Genomic DNA, 18450 nt, shown 5'->3' with positions numbered 1-18450 from the left:
GGATTAGCACAAGGCTCAGAACAGGATTCTATCCTAGGAGATCCAGGATCAAACAAGGTACAAACAGGACTGACAAAACGCACGGTGTGAATACAGACTAAGCAACACAAAGAAAATGCAGAACGAATACAAGAATAATAAAATCCGACAAATGTACTAAAACAAAGCCGGCTAAAAATCTAGATATCAAACAGGACAGATAACCATTGTTATAACTCAGGATATGTGCACAGACAGACATAGCTAAGGTGCAGGATAAACAAGACATGGTCAGAGTACAGGTCTAGAACCAGCACCAAACAACAGCTGATGTGGCCTTATATCCACTCCCAGTGCTGAAGCCAGGAAGGTTAACTCTTCCCATCCCAGGGAAAATTAACACAAGAAACTGTTCAGACATAAACTGCATGTCTGAACAGCTCCCAGAGCAAAAAGTACAAAATACAGATATAAACAGGGGGTGCAGATTTTTATGTAATTTTTCTTTTTTCCTTGAGATAAAAACACCACTAAAGAAAACGTGTGCCTATTCATAACCTTGGACAATGTTTAGACTTATTATTTTATGGGTGAAATAATAAATAAACAAATAAATAAATGAATGAATTAATTAATGTATTTTTTTATTTTGCTAATTCATCTATTGATTTTTTTTCAATTAATTAATTGATGAATACATTTATTTTTTCATTTGCTTATTTATTAATTTGTTTTATTTATTTACTGCTTATTTATTGATTTCTATAGTTTATTCCTTCATTTTATATTTATTTATTTATTGATTTCTTTAATGAATGAATAAATGAATTATTACATTAATTTATTCTTTTATTTGCTTATTTATTCATATTTTATATATTTATTTGCTTATTTATTGATTTCTTTACTTTATTCATTTATTTTTTATTTATTTATTGATTTCTTTAATAAATAAATGAATGAATAAAGTTTTAGATGAATATAATTTTTCTATTTATTTATTGCTTTTTTCATTTATTAATAAAAAATTTTATTATTTATTTATTTGCTTATGTATTCATTTCTTACATTTATTCATTGATTTTTTATTTATTTTATTGCTTTCTGAAATTATTAATTTTTTTTATTTAATTAATTAATATAATTTCTTTCATTTCTTTAATTTATTCTTTTATCTATTTGCTTACTTATTGATTGTTTTCAAAATGTATATATATTTTTTTGAGCCATGTTCTGGAGGTTTTTACCGATTTTTATCAGTGTTTTCTGCACGTTTGGCAGATCTTGACACATTTGCCCCTAAATGAACAGATACAGCAGAAACATGGCAAGAAAAAAAAAACAGTCTAAAAATGGCCTCAATACCTAATTTCCCCTTTGGAGGAGCTGCAGGGAAACATAACACTTCAGCCATTGGCTGTCCGGGAATGCTGGGAGTTGTAGTTTTGCAACAGCTGGGGGGTCTACATTTAGGAGCCTGGCTCCGGCTGGACGATGCCCATCACTTCTCACCCAGTAGATTTGGCTTCCAGATTAAGGTTAATATTAAAGGGAAATAATCTGTGGATAAATAAATCATTCTGCACATGATACGGGTCCTGCGCACAATCCACACTGCTACATTATAGTGTACGGGACGTAATCTGCAAAAGGTAATGCAACCAATGTATAAGTGTATGATCTCTCCTGTATAATCGCCTGTACATGTATGATCTCCTGTATAATCTCCTGTACATGTATGATCTCCTGTATAATGTCCTGTACATGTATGATCTCCTGTATAATGTCCTGTACATGTATGATCTCCTGTATAATGTCCTGTACATGTATGATCTCCTGTATAATGTCCTGTACATGTATGATCTCCTGTATAATCTCCTGTACATGTATGATCTCCTGTATAATGTCCTGTACATGTATGATCTCCTGTATAATCTCCTGTACATGTATGATCTTCTGTATAATCTCCTGTACATGTATGATCTCCTGTATAATGTCCTGTATGATCTCCTGTATAATCTCCTGTACATGTATGATCTCCTGTATAATGTCCTGTACATGTATGATCTCCTGTATAATCTCCTGTACATGTATGATCTCCTGTATAATGTCCTGTACATGTATGATCTCCTGTATAATCTCCTGTACATGTATGATCTCCTGTATAATGTCCTGTACATGTATGATCTCCTGTATAATCTCCTGTACATGTATGATCTCCTGTATAATGTCCTGTACATGTATGATCTCCTGTATAATCTCCTGTACATGTATGTTCTCCTGTATAATGTCCTGTATGATCTCCTGTATAATGTCCTGTACATGCATGATCTCCTCTATAATGTCCTGTACATGTATGATCTCCTGTATAATATCCTGTATAATGTCCTGTACATGTATGATCTCCTGTATAATGTCCTGTACATGTATGATCTCCTCTATAATGTCCTGTACATGTATGATCTCCTCTATAATGTCCTGTACATGTATGATCTCCTGTATGATGTCCCGTAAATGTATGATTTCCTGTATAATGTCCTGTATGATCTCCTGTATAATGTCCTGTATGATCTCCTGTATAATGTCCTGTACATGTATGATCTCCTCTATAATGTCCTGTATGATCTCCTCTATAATGTCCTGTACATGTATGATCTCCTGTATAATGTCCTGTACATGTATGATCTCCTGTATAATGTCCTGTATGATCTCCTGTATAATGTCCTGTATGATCTCCTGTATAATGTCCTGTACATGTATAATCTCCTGTATAATGTCCTGTACATGTATGATCTCCTGTATAATGTCCTGTATGATCTCCTGTATAATGTCCTGTACATGTATGATCTCCTGTATAATGTCCTGTATGATCTCCTGTAAAATGTCCTGTATGAGCTCCTGTATAATCTCCTGTACATGTATGATTTCCTGTATAATGTCCTGTACATGTATGATCTCCTGTATAATGTCCTGAATGATCTCCTGTATAATCTCCTGTACATGTATGATTTCCTGTATGATGTCTTGTACATGTATGATCTCCTGTATAATGTCCTGTATGATTTCCCGTATAATGTCCTGTACATGTATGATCTCCTGTATAATGTCCTGTACATGTATGATTTCCTGTATAATGTCTTGTACATGTATTATCTCATGTACAATGTCCTGTACATGTATCATCTCCTGTATAATGTCCTGTATGGTCTCCTGTATAATGTCCTGTACATGTATGATCTCCTGTATAATGTCCTGTACATGTATGATCTCCTGTATAATGTCCTGAACATGTATGATCTCCTGTATAATGTCTTGTACATGTATGATCACCTGTATTATGTCCTGTATGATCTCCTGTATAATGTCCTGTACATGTATGATCTCCTGTATAATGTCCTGTACATGTATGATCTCCTGTATAATGTCCTGTATGATCTCCTGTATAATGTCCTGTACATGTATGATCTCCTGTATAATGTCCTGTATGATCTCCTCTATAATGACCTGTATGATCTCCTGTATAATGTCCTGTACATGTATGATCTCCTGTATAATGTCCTGTATGATCTCCTGTATAATGTCTTGTACATGTATGATCTCATGTATAATGTCCTGTACATGTATGATCTCATGTATAATGTCATGTATGATCTCCTGTATAATGTCCTGTACGTGTATGATCTCAAGTATAATGTCCTGTACATGTATGATCTCCTGTATAATGTCCTGTACTTGTATGATATCCTGTATAATGTCCAGTACATGTATGCTCTCCTGTATAATGTCCTGTACATGTATGATCTCCTGTATAATGTTCCTTACATGTATGATCTCTTGCAGAATGTCCTATACATGTATGATCTCTTGTATAATGTCCTGTACATGTATGATCTCTTGTATAATGTCCTGTACATGTATGATCTCCTGCATAATGTCCTGTACATGTATGATCTCTTGTATAATGTACTGTACATGTATGATCTCTTGCAGAATGTCCTGTTCATGTATGATCTCTTGCAGAATGTCCTGTACATGTATGATCCCCTCTATAATGTCCTGTATGATCTCCTGTATAATGTCCTGTACATGTATGATCTCATGTATAATATCCTGTACATGTATGATCTCCTGTATAATGTCCTGTACATGTATGATCTCCTGTATAATGTCCTGTATGATCTCCTGTATAACGTCATGTACATGTATGATCTCCTGTATAATGTCCTGTACATGTATGATCTCCTGTAAGATGTCCTGTACATGTATGATCTCCTGTATAATGTCCTGTATGACTTCCTGTATAATGTCCTGTACATGTATGATCTCCTGTATAATGTCCTGTACATGTATGATCTCCTGTTTAATGTCCTGTATGATCTCCTGTATAATGTCCTGTATGATCTCCTGTATAATGTCCTGTACATGTATGATCTCCTGTATAATGTCCTGTACATGTATGATCTCCTGTATAATGTCCTGTACATGTATGATCTCCTGTATAATGTATTGTACATGTATGATCTCCTGTATAATGGCCTGTACATGTATGATCTCCTGTATAATGTCCTGTATGATCTCCTGTATAACGTCATGTACATGTATGATCTCCTGTATAATGTCCTGTACATGTATGATCTCCTGTATAATGTCCTGTACATGTATGATCTCCTGTATAATATCCTGTATGACTTTCTGTATAATGTCCTGTACATGTATGACCTCCTGTATAATGTCCTGTATAATCTCCTGTATAATGTCCTGTACATGTATGATCTCCTGTATAATGTCTTGTATGATCTCCTGTTTAATGTGCTGTACATGTATGATCTCCTGTATAATGTCCTGTATGATCTCCTGTATAATGTCCTGTATGATCTCCTGTATAATGTCCTGTATGATCTCCTGTTTAATGTCCCGTAGATATATGATCTCCTGTATAATTTCCTGTACATGTATGATCTCCTGTATAATCTCCTGTACATGTATGATCTCCTGTATAATGTCCTGTATGATCTCCTGTATAATGTCCTGTACAATCTCCTGTATAATGTCCCATATGATCTCCTGTATAATGTCCTGTACATGTATGATCTCCTGTATAATGTCCTGTACATGTATGATCTCCTCTATAATGTCCTGTACATGTATGATCTCCTGTATAATGTCCTGTATGATCTCCTGTATAATGTCTTGTACATGTATGATCTCATGTATAATGTCCTGTACATGTATGATCTCCTGTATAATGTCCTGTATGATCTCCTGTATAATATCCTGTACATGTATAATCTCCTGTATAATGTCCTGTACATGTATGATCTCCTGTATAATGTCCTGTATGATCTCCTGTATAATGTCCTATACACGTATGATCTCCTGTATAATGTCCTGAACATGTATGATCTCCTGTATAATGTCCTGTACATGTATAATCTCCTGTATAATGTCCTGTATGATCTCCTGTATAATGTCCTGTACATGTATGATCTCCTCTATAATGACCTGTACATGTATGATCTCCTGTATAATGTCCTGTATGATCTCCTATATAATGTCTTGTACATGTATGATCTCATGTACAATGTCCCATACATGTATGATCTCATGTATAATGTCATGTATGATCTCCTGTATAATGTCCTGTACATGTATGATCTCCTGTATAATGTCCTGTACATGTATGATCTCCTGTATAATGTCCTGTACTTGTGTGATATCCTGTATAATGTCCAGTACATGTATGATCTCTTGCAGAATGTCCTATACATGTATGATCTCTTGTATAATGTCCTGTACATGTATGATCTCCTGTATAATGTCCTGTACATGTATGATCTCCTGTATAATGTCCTGTACATGTATGATCTCTTGTATAATGTCCTGTACATGTATGATCTCTTGCAGAATGTCCTGTTCATGTATGATCTCTTGTATAATGTCCTGTACATGTATGATCTCTTGCAGAATGTCCTGTTCATGTATGATCTCTTGCAGAATGTCCTGTACATGTATGATCTCCTGTATAATATCCTGTACATATATGATCTCCTGTATAATGTCCTCTATGATCTCCTGTATAATGTCTTGTACATGTATGATCTCCTGTATAATGTCCTGTACATGTATAATCTCTTGTATAATGTCCTGTACTTGTATGGTCTCCTGTATAATGTCCTGAACATGTATGATCTCCTGTATAATGTCCTATACATGTATGATCTTCTGTATAATGTCCTGTACATGTATGATCTCCTGTATAATGTCCTGTACATGTATGATCTCCTGTATAATGTCCTGTACATGTATGATCTCCTGTATAATGTCCTGAACATGTATGATCTCCTGTATAATGTCCTATACATGTATGATCTCCTGTATAATGTCCTGTACATGTATGATCTCCAGTATAATGTCCCGTACATATTTGATCTCCTGTATAATGGCCTGTACATGTATGATCTCCTGTATAATGTCCTGTATGATCTCCTGTATAATGTCCTGTACATGTGTGATCTCCTGTATAATGTCCTGTACATGTATGATTTCCTGTATAATGTCCTGTACATGTATGATTTCCTGTATAATGTCCTGTACATGTATGATCTCCTGTATAATGTCCTGTACATGTATGATTTCCTGTATAATGTCCTGTACATGTATGATCTCCTGTATAATGTCCTGAACATGTATGATCTCCTGTATAATGTCCTGTACATGTATGATCTCCTGTATAATGTCCTGTATGATCTCCTCTATAATGACCTGTATGATCTCCTGTATAATGTCCTGTAAATGTATGATCTCCTGTATAATGTCCTGTATGATCTCCTGTATAATGTCCTGTATGATCTCCTGTATAATGTCCTGTACATGTATGATATCCTGTATAATGTCCTGTACATGTATGATTTCCTGTATAATGTCCTGTACTTGTATTATCTCCTGTATAATGTCCTGTACATGTATGATATCCTGTATAATGTCCTGTATAATCTCCTGTATAATGTCCTGTACATGTATGATCTCTTGTATGATGTCCTGTACATGTATGATCTCCTGTATAATGTCCTGTATGATCTCCTGTATTATGTCCTGTACATGTAGGATCTCCTGTATAACGTCCTGTATGATCTCCTGTATAATGTCCTGTATGATCTCCTGTATAATGTCCTGTACATGTATGATCTCCTGTATAAGGTCCTGTATGATCGCCTGTATAATGTCCTGTATGATCTCCTGTATAATGTCCTGTACATGTATGATCTCCTGTATAATGTCCTGTATGATCTCCTGTATAATGTCCTGTACATGTATGATCTCCTGTATAATGTCCTGTACATGTATGATCTCCTGTATAATATCCTGTACATGTATGATCTCCTCTATAATGTCCTGTACATGTATGATCTCCTGTATAATGTCCTGTACATGTATGATCTCATCTTTAATAACATGTACATGTATGATCTCCTGTATAATGTCATGTACATGTATGATCTCCTCTATAATGTCCTGTACATGTATGATCTCCTGTATAATGTCCTCTACATGTATGATCTCCTCTATAATGTCCTGTACATGTATGATCTCCTGTATAATGTCCTGTACGTGTATGATCTCCTCTATAATGTCCTGTACATGTATGATCTCCTGTATAATGTCCTGTACATGAATGATCTCCTGTAAAATGTCCTGTACATGTATGCTCTCCTGTATAATGTCCTGTATGATCTCCTGTATAATGTCCTGTATGATCTCCTGTATAATGTCCTGTACATGTATGATCTCTTGTATAATGTCCTGAACATGTATGATCTCCTGTATAATGTCCTGTACATGTATGATCTCCTGTATAATGTCCTGTACATGTATGATCTCCTGTATAATGTCCTGTACGTGTATGATCACCTCTATAATGTCATGTACATGTATGATCTCTTGTATAATGTCCTCTACATGTATGATCTCCTCTATAATGTTCTGTACATGTATGATCTCCTCTATAATGTCCTGTATGATCTCCTCTATAATGTCCTGTACATGTATGATCTCCTGTTTAATGTCCTGTACATGTATGATCTCCTGTATAATGTCCTGTACATGTATGATCTCCTGTATAATGTCCTGAACATGTATGATCTCCTGTATAATGTCTTGTACATGTATGATCACCTGTATTATGTCCTGTATGATCTCCTGTATAATGTCCTGTACATGTATGATCTCCTGTATAATGTCCTGTACATGTATGATCTCCTGTATAATGTCCTGTATGATCTCCTGTATAATGTCCTGTACATGTATGATCTCCTGTATAATGTCCTGTATGATCTCCTCTATAATGACCTGTATGATCTCCTGTATAATGTCCTGTACATGTATGATCTCCTGTATAATGTCCTGTATGATCTCCTGTATAATGTCTTGTACATGTATGATCTCATGTATAATGTCCTGTACATGTATGATCTCATGTATAATGTCATGTATGATCTCCTGTATAATGTCCTGTACGTGTATGATCTCAAGTATAATGTCCTGTACATGTATGATCTCCTGTATAATGTCCTGTACTTGTATGATATCCTGTATAATGTCCAGTACATGTATGCTCTCCTGTATAATGTCCTGTACATGTATGATCTCCTGTATAATGTTCCTTACATGTATGATCTCTTGCAGAATGTCCTATACATGTATGATCTCTTGTATAATGTCCTGTACATGTATGATCTCTTGTATAATGTCCTGTACATGTATGATCTCCTGCATAATGTCCTGTACATGTATGATCTCTTGTATAATGTACTGTACATGTATGATCTCTTGCAGAATGTCCTGTTCATGTATGATCTCTTGCAGAATGTCCTGTACATGTATGATCCCCTCTATAATGTCCTGTATGATCTCCTGTATAATGTCCTGTACATGTATGATCTCATGTATAATATCCTGTACATGTATGATCTCCTGTATAATGTCCTGTACATGTATGATCTCCTGTATAATGTCCTGTATGATCTCCTGTATAACGTCATGTACATGTATGATCTCCTGTATAATGTCCTGTACATGTATGATCTCCTGTAAGATGTCCTGTACATGTATGATCTCCTGTATAATGTCCTGTATGACTTCCTGTATAATGTCCTGTACATGTATGATCTCCTGTATAATGTCCTGTACATGTATGATCTCCTGTTTAATGTCCTGTATGATCTCCTGTATAATGTCCTGTATGATCTCCTGTATAATGTCCTGTACATGTATGATCTCCTGTATAATGTCCTGTACATGTATGATCTCCTGTATAATGTCCTGTACATGTATGATCTCCTGTATAATGTATTGTACATGTATGATCTCCTGTATAATGGCCTGTACATGTATGATCTCCTGTATAATGTCCTGTATGATCTCCTGTATAACGTCATGTACATGTATGATCTCCTGTATAATGTCCTGTACATGTATGATCTCCTGTATAATGTCCTGTACATGTATGATCTCCTGTATAATATCCTGTATGACTTTCTGTATAATGTCCTGTACATGTATGATCTCCTGTATAATGTCCTGTATAATCTCCTGTATAATGTCCTGTACATGTATGATCTCCTGTATAATGTCTTGTATGATCTCCTGTTTAATGTGCTGTACATGTATGATCTCCTGTATAATGTCCTGTATGATCTCCTGTATAATGTCCTGTATGATCTCCTGTATAATGTCCTGTATGATCTCCTGTTTAATGTCCCGTAGATATATGATCTCCTGTATAATTTCCTGTACATGTATGATCTCCTGTATAATCTCCTGTACATGTATGATCTCCTGTATAATGTCCTGTATGATCTCCTGTATAATGTCCTGTACAATCTCCTGTATAATGTCCCATATGATCTCCTGTATAATGTCCTGTACATGTATGATCTCCTGTATAATGTCCTGTACATGTATGATCTCCTCTATAATGTCCTGTACATGTATGATCTCCTGTATAATGTCCTGTATGATCTCCTGTATAATGTCTTGTACATGTATGATCTCATGTATAATGTCCTGTACATGTATGATCTCCTGTATAATGTCCTGTATGATCTCCTGTATAATATCCTGTACATGTATAATCTCCTGTATAATGTCCTGTACATGTATGATCTCCTGTATAATGTCCTGTATGATCTCCTGTATAATGTCCTATACACGTATGATCTCCTGTATAATGTCCTGAACATGTATGATCTCCTGTATAATGTCCTGTACATGTATAATCTCCTGTATAATGTCCTGTATGATCTCCTGTATAATGTCCTGTACATGTATGATCTCCTCTATAATGACCTGTACATGTATGATCTCCTGTATAATGTCCTGTATGATCTCCTATATAATGTCTTGTACATGTATGATCTCATGTATAATGTCCCATACATGTATGATCTCATGTATAATGTCATGTATGATCTCCTGTATAATGTCCTGTACATGTATGATCTCCTGTATAATGTCCTGTACATGTATGATCTCCTGTATAATGTCCTGTACTTGTGTGATATCCTGTATAATGTCCAGTACATGTATGATCTCTTGCAGAATGTCCTATACATGTATGATCTCTTGTATAATGTCCTGTACATGTATGATCTCCTGTATAATGTCCTGTACATGTATGATCTCCTGTATAATGTCCTGTACATGTATGATCTCTTGTATAATGTCCTGTACATGTATGATCTCTTGCAGAATGTCCTGTTCATGTATGATCTCTTGTATAATGTCCTGTACATGTATGATCTCTTGCAGAATGTCCTGTTCATGTATGATCTCTTGCAGAATGTCCTGTACATGTATGATCTCCTGTATAATATCCTGTACATATATGATCTCCTGTATAATGTCCTCTATGATCTCCTGTATAATGTCTTGTACATGTATGATCTCCTGTATAATGTCCTGTACATGTATAATCTCTTGTATAATGTCCTGTACTTGTATGGTCTCCTGTATAATGTCCTGAACATGTATGATCTCCTGTATAATGTCCTATACATGTATGATCTTCTGTATAATGTCCTGTACATGTATGATCTCCTGTATAATGTCCTGTACATGTATGATCTCCTGTATAATGTCCTGTACATGTATGATCTCCTGTATAATGTCCTGAACATGTATGATCTCCTGTATAATGTCCTATACATGTATGATCTCCTGTATAATGTCCTGTACATGTATGATCTCCAGTATAATGTCCCGTACATATTTGATCTCCTGTATAATGGCCTGTACATGTATGATCTCCTGTATAATGTCCTGTATGATCTCCTGTATAATGTCCTGTACATGTGTGATCTCCTGTATAATGTCCTGTACATGTATGATTTCCTGTATAATGTCCTGTACATGTATGATTTCCTGTATAATGTCCTGTACATGTATGATCTCCTGTATAATGTCCTGTACATGTATGATTTCCTGTATAATGTCCTGTACATGTATGATCTCCTGTATAATGTCCTGAACATGTATGATCTCCTGTATAATGTCCTGTACATGTATGATCTCCTGTATAATGTCCTGTATGATCTCCTCTATAATGACCTGTATGATCTCCTGTATAATGTCCTGTAAATGTATGATCTCCTGTATAATGTCCTGTATGATCTCCTGTATAATGTCCTGTATGATCTCCTGTATAATGTCCTGTACATGTATGATATCCTGTATAATGTCCTGTACATGTATGATTTCCTGTATAATGTCCTGTACTTGTATTATCTCCTGTATAATGTCCTGTACATGTATGATATCCTGTATAATGTCCTGTATAATCTCCTGTATAATGTCCTGTACATGTATGATCTCTTGTATGATGTCCTGTACATGTATGATCTCCTGTATAATGTCCTGTATGATCTCCTGTATTATGTCCTGTACATGTAGGATCTCCTGTATAAGGTCCTGTATGATCTCCTGTATAATGTCCTGTATGATCTCCTGTATAATGTCCTGTACATGTATGATCTCCTGTATAAGGTCCTGTATGATCGCCTGTATAATGTCCTGTATGATCTCCTGTATAATGTCCTGTACATGTATGATCTCCTGTATAATGTCCTGTATGATCTCCTGTATAATGTCCTGTACATGTATGATCTCCTGTATAATGTCCTGTACATGTATGATCTCCTGTATAATATCCTGTACATGTATGATCTCCTCTATAATGTCCTGTACATGTATGATCTCCTGTATAATGTCCTGTACATGTATGATCTCATCTTTAATAACATGTACATGTATGATCTCCTGTATAATGTCATGTACATGTATGATCTCCTCTATAATGTCCTGTACATGTATGATCTCCTGTATAATGTCCTCTACATGTATGATCTCCTCTATAATGTCCTGTACATGTATGATCTCCTGTATAATGTCCTGTACGTGTATGATCTCCTCTATAATGTCCTGTACATGTATGATCTCCTGTATAATGTCCTGTACATGAATGATCTCCTGTAAAATGTCCTGTACATGTATGCTCTCCTGTATAATGTCCTGTATGATCTCCTGTATAATGTCCTGTATGATCTCCTGTATAATGTCCTGTACATGTATGATCTCTTGTATAATGTCCTGAACATGTATGATCTCCTGTATAATGTCCTGTACATGTATGATCTCCTGTATAATGTCCTGTACATGTATGATCTCCTGTATAATGTCCTGTACGTGTATGATCACCTCTATAATGTCATGTACATGTATGATCTCCTGTATAATGTCCTCTACATGTATGATCTCCTCTATAATGTTCTGTACATGTATGATCTCCTCTATAATGTCCTGTATGATCTCCTCTATAATGTCCTGTACATGTATGATCTCCTGTTTAATGTCCTGTACATGTATGATCTCCTGTATAATGTCCTGTACATGTATGATCTCCTGTATAATGTCCTGTATGATCTCCTCTATAATGACCTGTATGATCTCCTGTATAATGTCCTGTAAATGTATGATCTCCTGTATAATGTCCTGTATGATCTCCTGTATAATGTCCTGTATGATCTCCTGTATAATGTCCTGTACATGTATGATATCCTGTATAATGTCCTGTACATGTATGATTTCCTGTATAATGTCCTGTACTTGTATTATCTCCTGTATAATGTCCTGTACATGTATGATCTCCTGTATAATGTCCTGTATAATCTCCTGTATAATGTCCTGTACATGTATGATCTCTTGTATGATGTCCTGTACATGTATGATTTCCTGTATAATGTCCTGTATGATCTCCTGTATTATGTCCTGTACATGTAGGATCTCCTGTATAAGGTCCTGTATGATCTCCTGTATAATGTCCTGTATGATCTCCTGTATAATGTCCTGTACATGTATGATCTCCTGTATAAGGTCCTGTATGATCGCCTGTATAATGTCCTGTATGATCTCCTGTATAATGTCCTGTACATGTATGATCTCCTGTATAATGTCCTGTATGATCTCCTGTATAATGTCCTGTACATGTATGATCTCCTGTATAATGTCCTGTACATGTATGATCTCCTGTATAATATCCTGTACATGTATGATCTCCTCTATAATGTCCTGTACATGTATGATCTCCTGTATAATGTCCTGTACATGTATGATCTCATCTTTAATAACATGTACATGTATGATCTCCTGTATAATGTCCTGTACATGTATGATCTCCTCTATAATGTCCTGTACATGTATGATCTCCTGTATAATGTCCTCTACATGTATGATCTCCTCTATAATGTCCTGTACATGTATGATCTCCTGTATAATGTCCTGTACATGTATGATCTCCTCTATAATGTCCTGTACATGTATGATCTCCTGTATAATGTCCTGTACATGAATGATCTCCTGTAAAATGTCCTGTACATGTATGCTCTCCTGTATAATGTCCTGTATGATCTCCTGTATAATGTCCTGTATGATCTCCTGTATAATGTCCTGTACATGTATGATCTCTTGTATAATGTCCTGAACATGTATGATTTCCTGTATAATGTCCTGTACATGTATGATCTCCTGTATAATGTCCTGTACATGTATGATCTCCTGTATAATGTCCTGTACGTGTATGATCACCTCTATAATGTCATGTACATGTATGATCTCCTGTATAATGTCCTCTACATGTATGATCTCCTCTATAATGTTCTGTACATGTATGATCTCCTCTATAATGTCCTGTATGATCTCCTCTATAATGTCCTGTACATGTATGATCTCCTGTTTAATGTCCTGTACATGTATGATCTCCTGTATAATCTCCTGTACATGTATGATCTCCTTTATAATGTCCTGTACATGTATGATCTCCTGTATAATGTCCTGTACATGTATGATCACCTCTAAAATGTCCTGTACATGTATGATCTCCTCTATATTGTCCTGTATGATCTCCTCTATAATGTCCTGTACATGTATGATCTCCTGTATAAAGTCCTGTACATGTATGATCTCCTCTATAATGTCCTGTACATGTATGATCTCCTGTATAATGTCCTGTACATGTATGATCTCCTGTATAATGTCTGCTACATGTATGATCTCCTGTATAATGTCCTGTACATGTATGATCTCCTGTATAATGTCCTGTACATGTATGATCTCTTGTAGAATGTCCTGAACATGTATGATCTCCTGTATAATGTCCTGTACATGTATGATCTCCTGTATAATGTCCTGTACATGTATGATCTCCTGTATAATGTCCTGTACATGTATGATCTCCTGTATAATGTCCTGTACATGTATGATCTCCTGTATAATGTCCTGTATGATCTCCTGTATAATGTCATGTACATGTATGATCTCCTGTATAATGTCCTGTACATGTATGATCTCCTGTATGATGTCCTGTACATGTATGATTTCCTCTATAATGTCCTGTATGATTTCCTGTATAATGTCCTGCACATGTATGATCTCCTGTATAATGTCCTGTATGATCTCCTGTATAATGTCCTGTACATGTATGATCTCCTGTATAATGTCCTGTATGATCTCCTGTATAATGTCCTGTACATGTATGATCTCCTGTATAATGTCCTGTACATGTATGATCTCTTGTATAATGTCCTGAACATGTATGATCTCCTGTATAATGTCCTGTACATGTATGATCTCCTGTATAATGTCCTGTATGATCTCCTGTATAATGTCCTGTTCATGTATGATCTCCTGTATAATGTCCTGTATGATCTCCTGTTTAATGTCCTGTACATGTATGATCTCCTGTATAATCTCCTGTACATGTATGATCTCATGTATAATGTCATGTACATGTATGATCTCTTGTGTAATGTCCTGTACATGTATGATCTCCTGTTTAATGTCCTGTACATGTATGATTTTCTGTATAATGTCCTATACATGTATGATCTCCTGTATAATGTCCTGTATAATGTCCTGAACATGTATGATCTCCTGTATAATGTCCTGTATGATCTCCTGTTTAATGTCCTGTACATGTATGATCTCCTGTATAATGTCCTGTACATGTATGATCTCCTGTATAATGTCCTGTACATGTATGATCTCCTGTATAATGTCCTGTACATGTATGATCTCCTGTATAATGTCCTGTATGACTTCCTGTATAATGTCCTGTACATGTATGATCTCCTGTATAATGTCCTGTACATGTATGATCTCCTGTATAATGTCCTGTACATGTATGATCTCCTGTATAATGTCCTGTACATGTATGATCTCCTGTATAATGTCCTGTATGATCTCCTGTATAATGTCATGTACATGTATGATCTCCTATATAATGTCCTGTACATGTATGATCTCCTGTATGATGTCCTGTCCATGTATGATCTCCTGTATAATGTCCTGTATGACTTCCTGTATAATGTCCTGAACATGTATGATTTCCTCTATAATGTCCTGTATGATTTCCTGTATAATGTCCTGCACATGCATGATCTCCTGTATAATGTCCTGTATGATCTCCTGTATAATGTCCTGTACATGTATGATCTCCTGTATAATGTCCTGTATGATCTCCTGTATAATGTCCTGTACATGTATGATCTCCTGTATAATGTCCTGTACATGTATGATCTCTTGTATAATGTCCTGAACATATATGATCTCCTGTATAATGTCCTATACATGTATGATCTCCTGTATAATTTCCTGTACATGTATGATCTCCTGTATAATGTCCTGTACATGTATTATTTCCTGTATAATGTATTGTACATGTATGGTTTCCTGTATAATGTCCTATACATGTATGATCTCCTGTATAATTTCCTGTATAATGTCCTGTACATGTATGATCTCCTGTATAATGTCTTGTATGATCTCCTGTTTAATGTGCTGTACATGTATGATCTCCTGTATAATGTCCTGTATGATCTCCTGTATAAAGACCTGTACATGTATGATCTCCTGTATAATGTCCTGTACATGTATGATCTCCTGTCTAATCTCCTGTACATGTATGATTTCCTGTATAATGTCCTGTAAATGTATGATCTCCTGTATAATGTCCTGTATGATCTCCTGTATAATGTCCTGTATGATCTCCTGTTTAATGTCCCGTAGATATATGATCTCCTGTATAATTTCCTGTACATGTATGATCTCCTGTATAATCTCCTGTACATGTATGATCTCCTGTATAATGTCCTGTATGATCTCCTGTATAATGTCCTGTACAATCTCCTGTATAATGTCCCATATGATCTCCTGTATAATGTCCTGTACATGTATGATCTCCTGTATAATGTCCTGTACATGTATGATCTCCTCTATAATGTCCTGTACATGTATGATCTCCTGTATAATGTCCTGTATGATCTCCTGTATAATGTCTTGTACATGTATGATCTAATGTATAATGTCCTGTACATGTATGATCTCCTGTATAATGTCCTGTATGATCTCCTGTATAATATCCTGTACATGTATAATCTCCTGTATAATGTCCTGTACATGTATGATCTCCTGTATAATGTCCTGTATGATCTCCTGTATAATGTCCTATACACGTATGATCTCCTGTATAATGTCCTGAACATGTATGATCTCCTGTATAATGTCCTGTACATGTATGATCTCCTGTATAATGTCCTGTATGATCTCCTGTATAATGTCCTGTACATGTATGATCTCCTCTATAATGACCTGTACATGTATGATCTCCTGTATAATGTCCTGTATGATCTCCTGTATAATGTCTTGTACATGTATGATCTCATGTATAATGTCCCATACATGTATGATCTCATGTATAATGTCATGTATGATCTCCTGTATAATGTCCTGTACATGTATGATCTCCTGTATAATGTCCTGTACATGTATGATCTCCTGTATAATGTCCTGTACTTGTGTGATATCCTGTATAATGTCCAGTACATGTATGCTCTCTTGTATAATGTCCTGTACATGTATGATCTCCTGTATAATGTTCCTTACATGTATGATCTCTTGCAGAATGTCCTATACATGTATGATCTCTTGTATAATGTCCTGTACATGTATGATCTCCTGTATAATGTCCTGTACATGTATGATCTCCTGTATAATGTCCTGTACATGTATGATCTCTTGTATAATGTCCTGTACATGTATGATCTCTTGCAGAATGTCCTGTTCATGCATGATCTCTTGTATAATGTCCTGTACATGTATGATCTCTTGCAGAATGTCCTGTTCATGTATGATCTCTTGCAGAATGTCCTGTACATGTATGATCTCCTGTATAATATCCTGTACATATATGATCTCCTGTATAATGTCCTCTATGATCTCCTGTATAATGTCTTGTACATGTATAATCTCTTGTATAATGTCCTGTACTTGTATGGTCTCCTGTATAATGTCCTGAACATGTATGATCTCCTGTATAATGTCCTATACATGTATGATCTTCTGTATAATGTCCTGTACATGTATGATCTCCTGTATAATGTCCTGTACATGCATGATCTCCTGTATAATGTCCTGTACATGTATAATCTCTTGTATAATGTCCTGTACTTGTATGGTCTCCTGTATAATGTCCTGAACATGTATGATCTCCTGTATAATGTCCTATACATGTATGATCTTCTGTATAATGTCCTGTACATGTATGATCTCCTGTATAATGTCCTGTACATGTATGATCTCCTGTATAATGTCCTGTACATGTATGATCTCCTGTATAATGTCCTGAACACGTATGATCTCCTGTATAATGTCCTATACATGTATGATCTCCTGTATAATGTCCTGTACATGTATGATCTCCTGTATAATGTCCCGTACATGTTTGATCTCCTGTATAATGGCCTGTACATGTATGATCTCCTGTATAATGTCCTGTATGATCTCCTGTATAATGTCCTGTACATGTGTGATCTCCTGTATAATGTCCTGTACATGTATGATTTCCTGTATAATGTCCTGTACATG

The 18450-nt window shown here is 35.6% G+C and overlaps 1 protein-coding gene across 4 annotated transcripts in view; it reads left to right on the top strand.

Moving 5' to 3' along the window:
* The window catches only part of LOC130282633 (glycine N-acyltransferase-like), an 83691-nt gene that overhangs the window by 47580 nt on the left and 17661 nt on the right, over positions 1-18450 (top strand). Inside the window, exon 1 of one of the 4 annotated variants that reach the window (XM_056531079.1) lies at positions 1225-1631. The exons of the other annotated variants lie outside the window; for them this stretch is intronic. The gene's annotated coding sequence lies outside the window, so the exon portion shown is untranslated. Of the gene's footprint in view, positions 1-1224; positions 1632-18450 lie in introns of those variants that run through there. 4 annotated transcript variants of the gene reach the window in all.

This window comes from Hyla sarda, chromosome 7 (assembly GCF_029499605.1).
Source record: "Hyla sarda isolate aHylSar1 chromosome 7, aHylSar1.hap1, whole genome shotgun sequence".
NCBI lineage: Eukaryota > Metazoa > Chordata > Amphibia > Anura > Hylidae > Hyla > Hyla sarda.
Note: the sequence above shows the minus strand (reverse complement) of the source record. Positions and strands in the feature narration are given on the sequence as shown.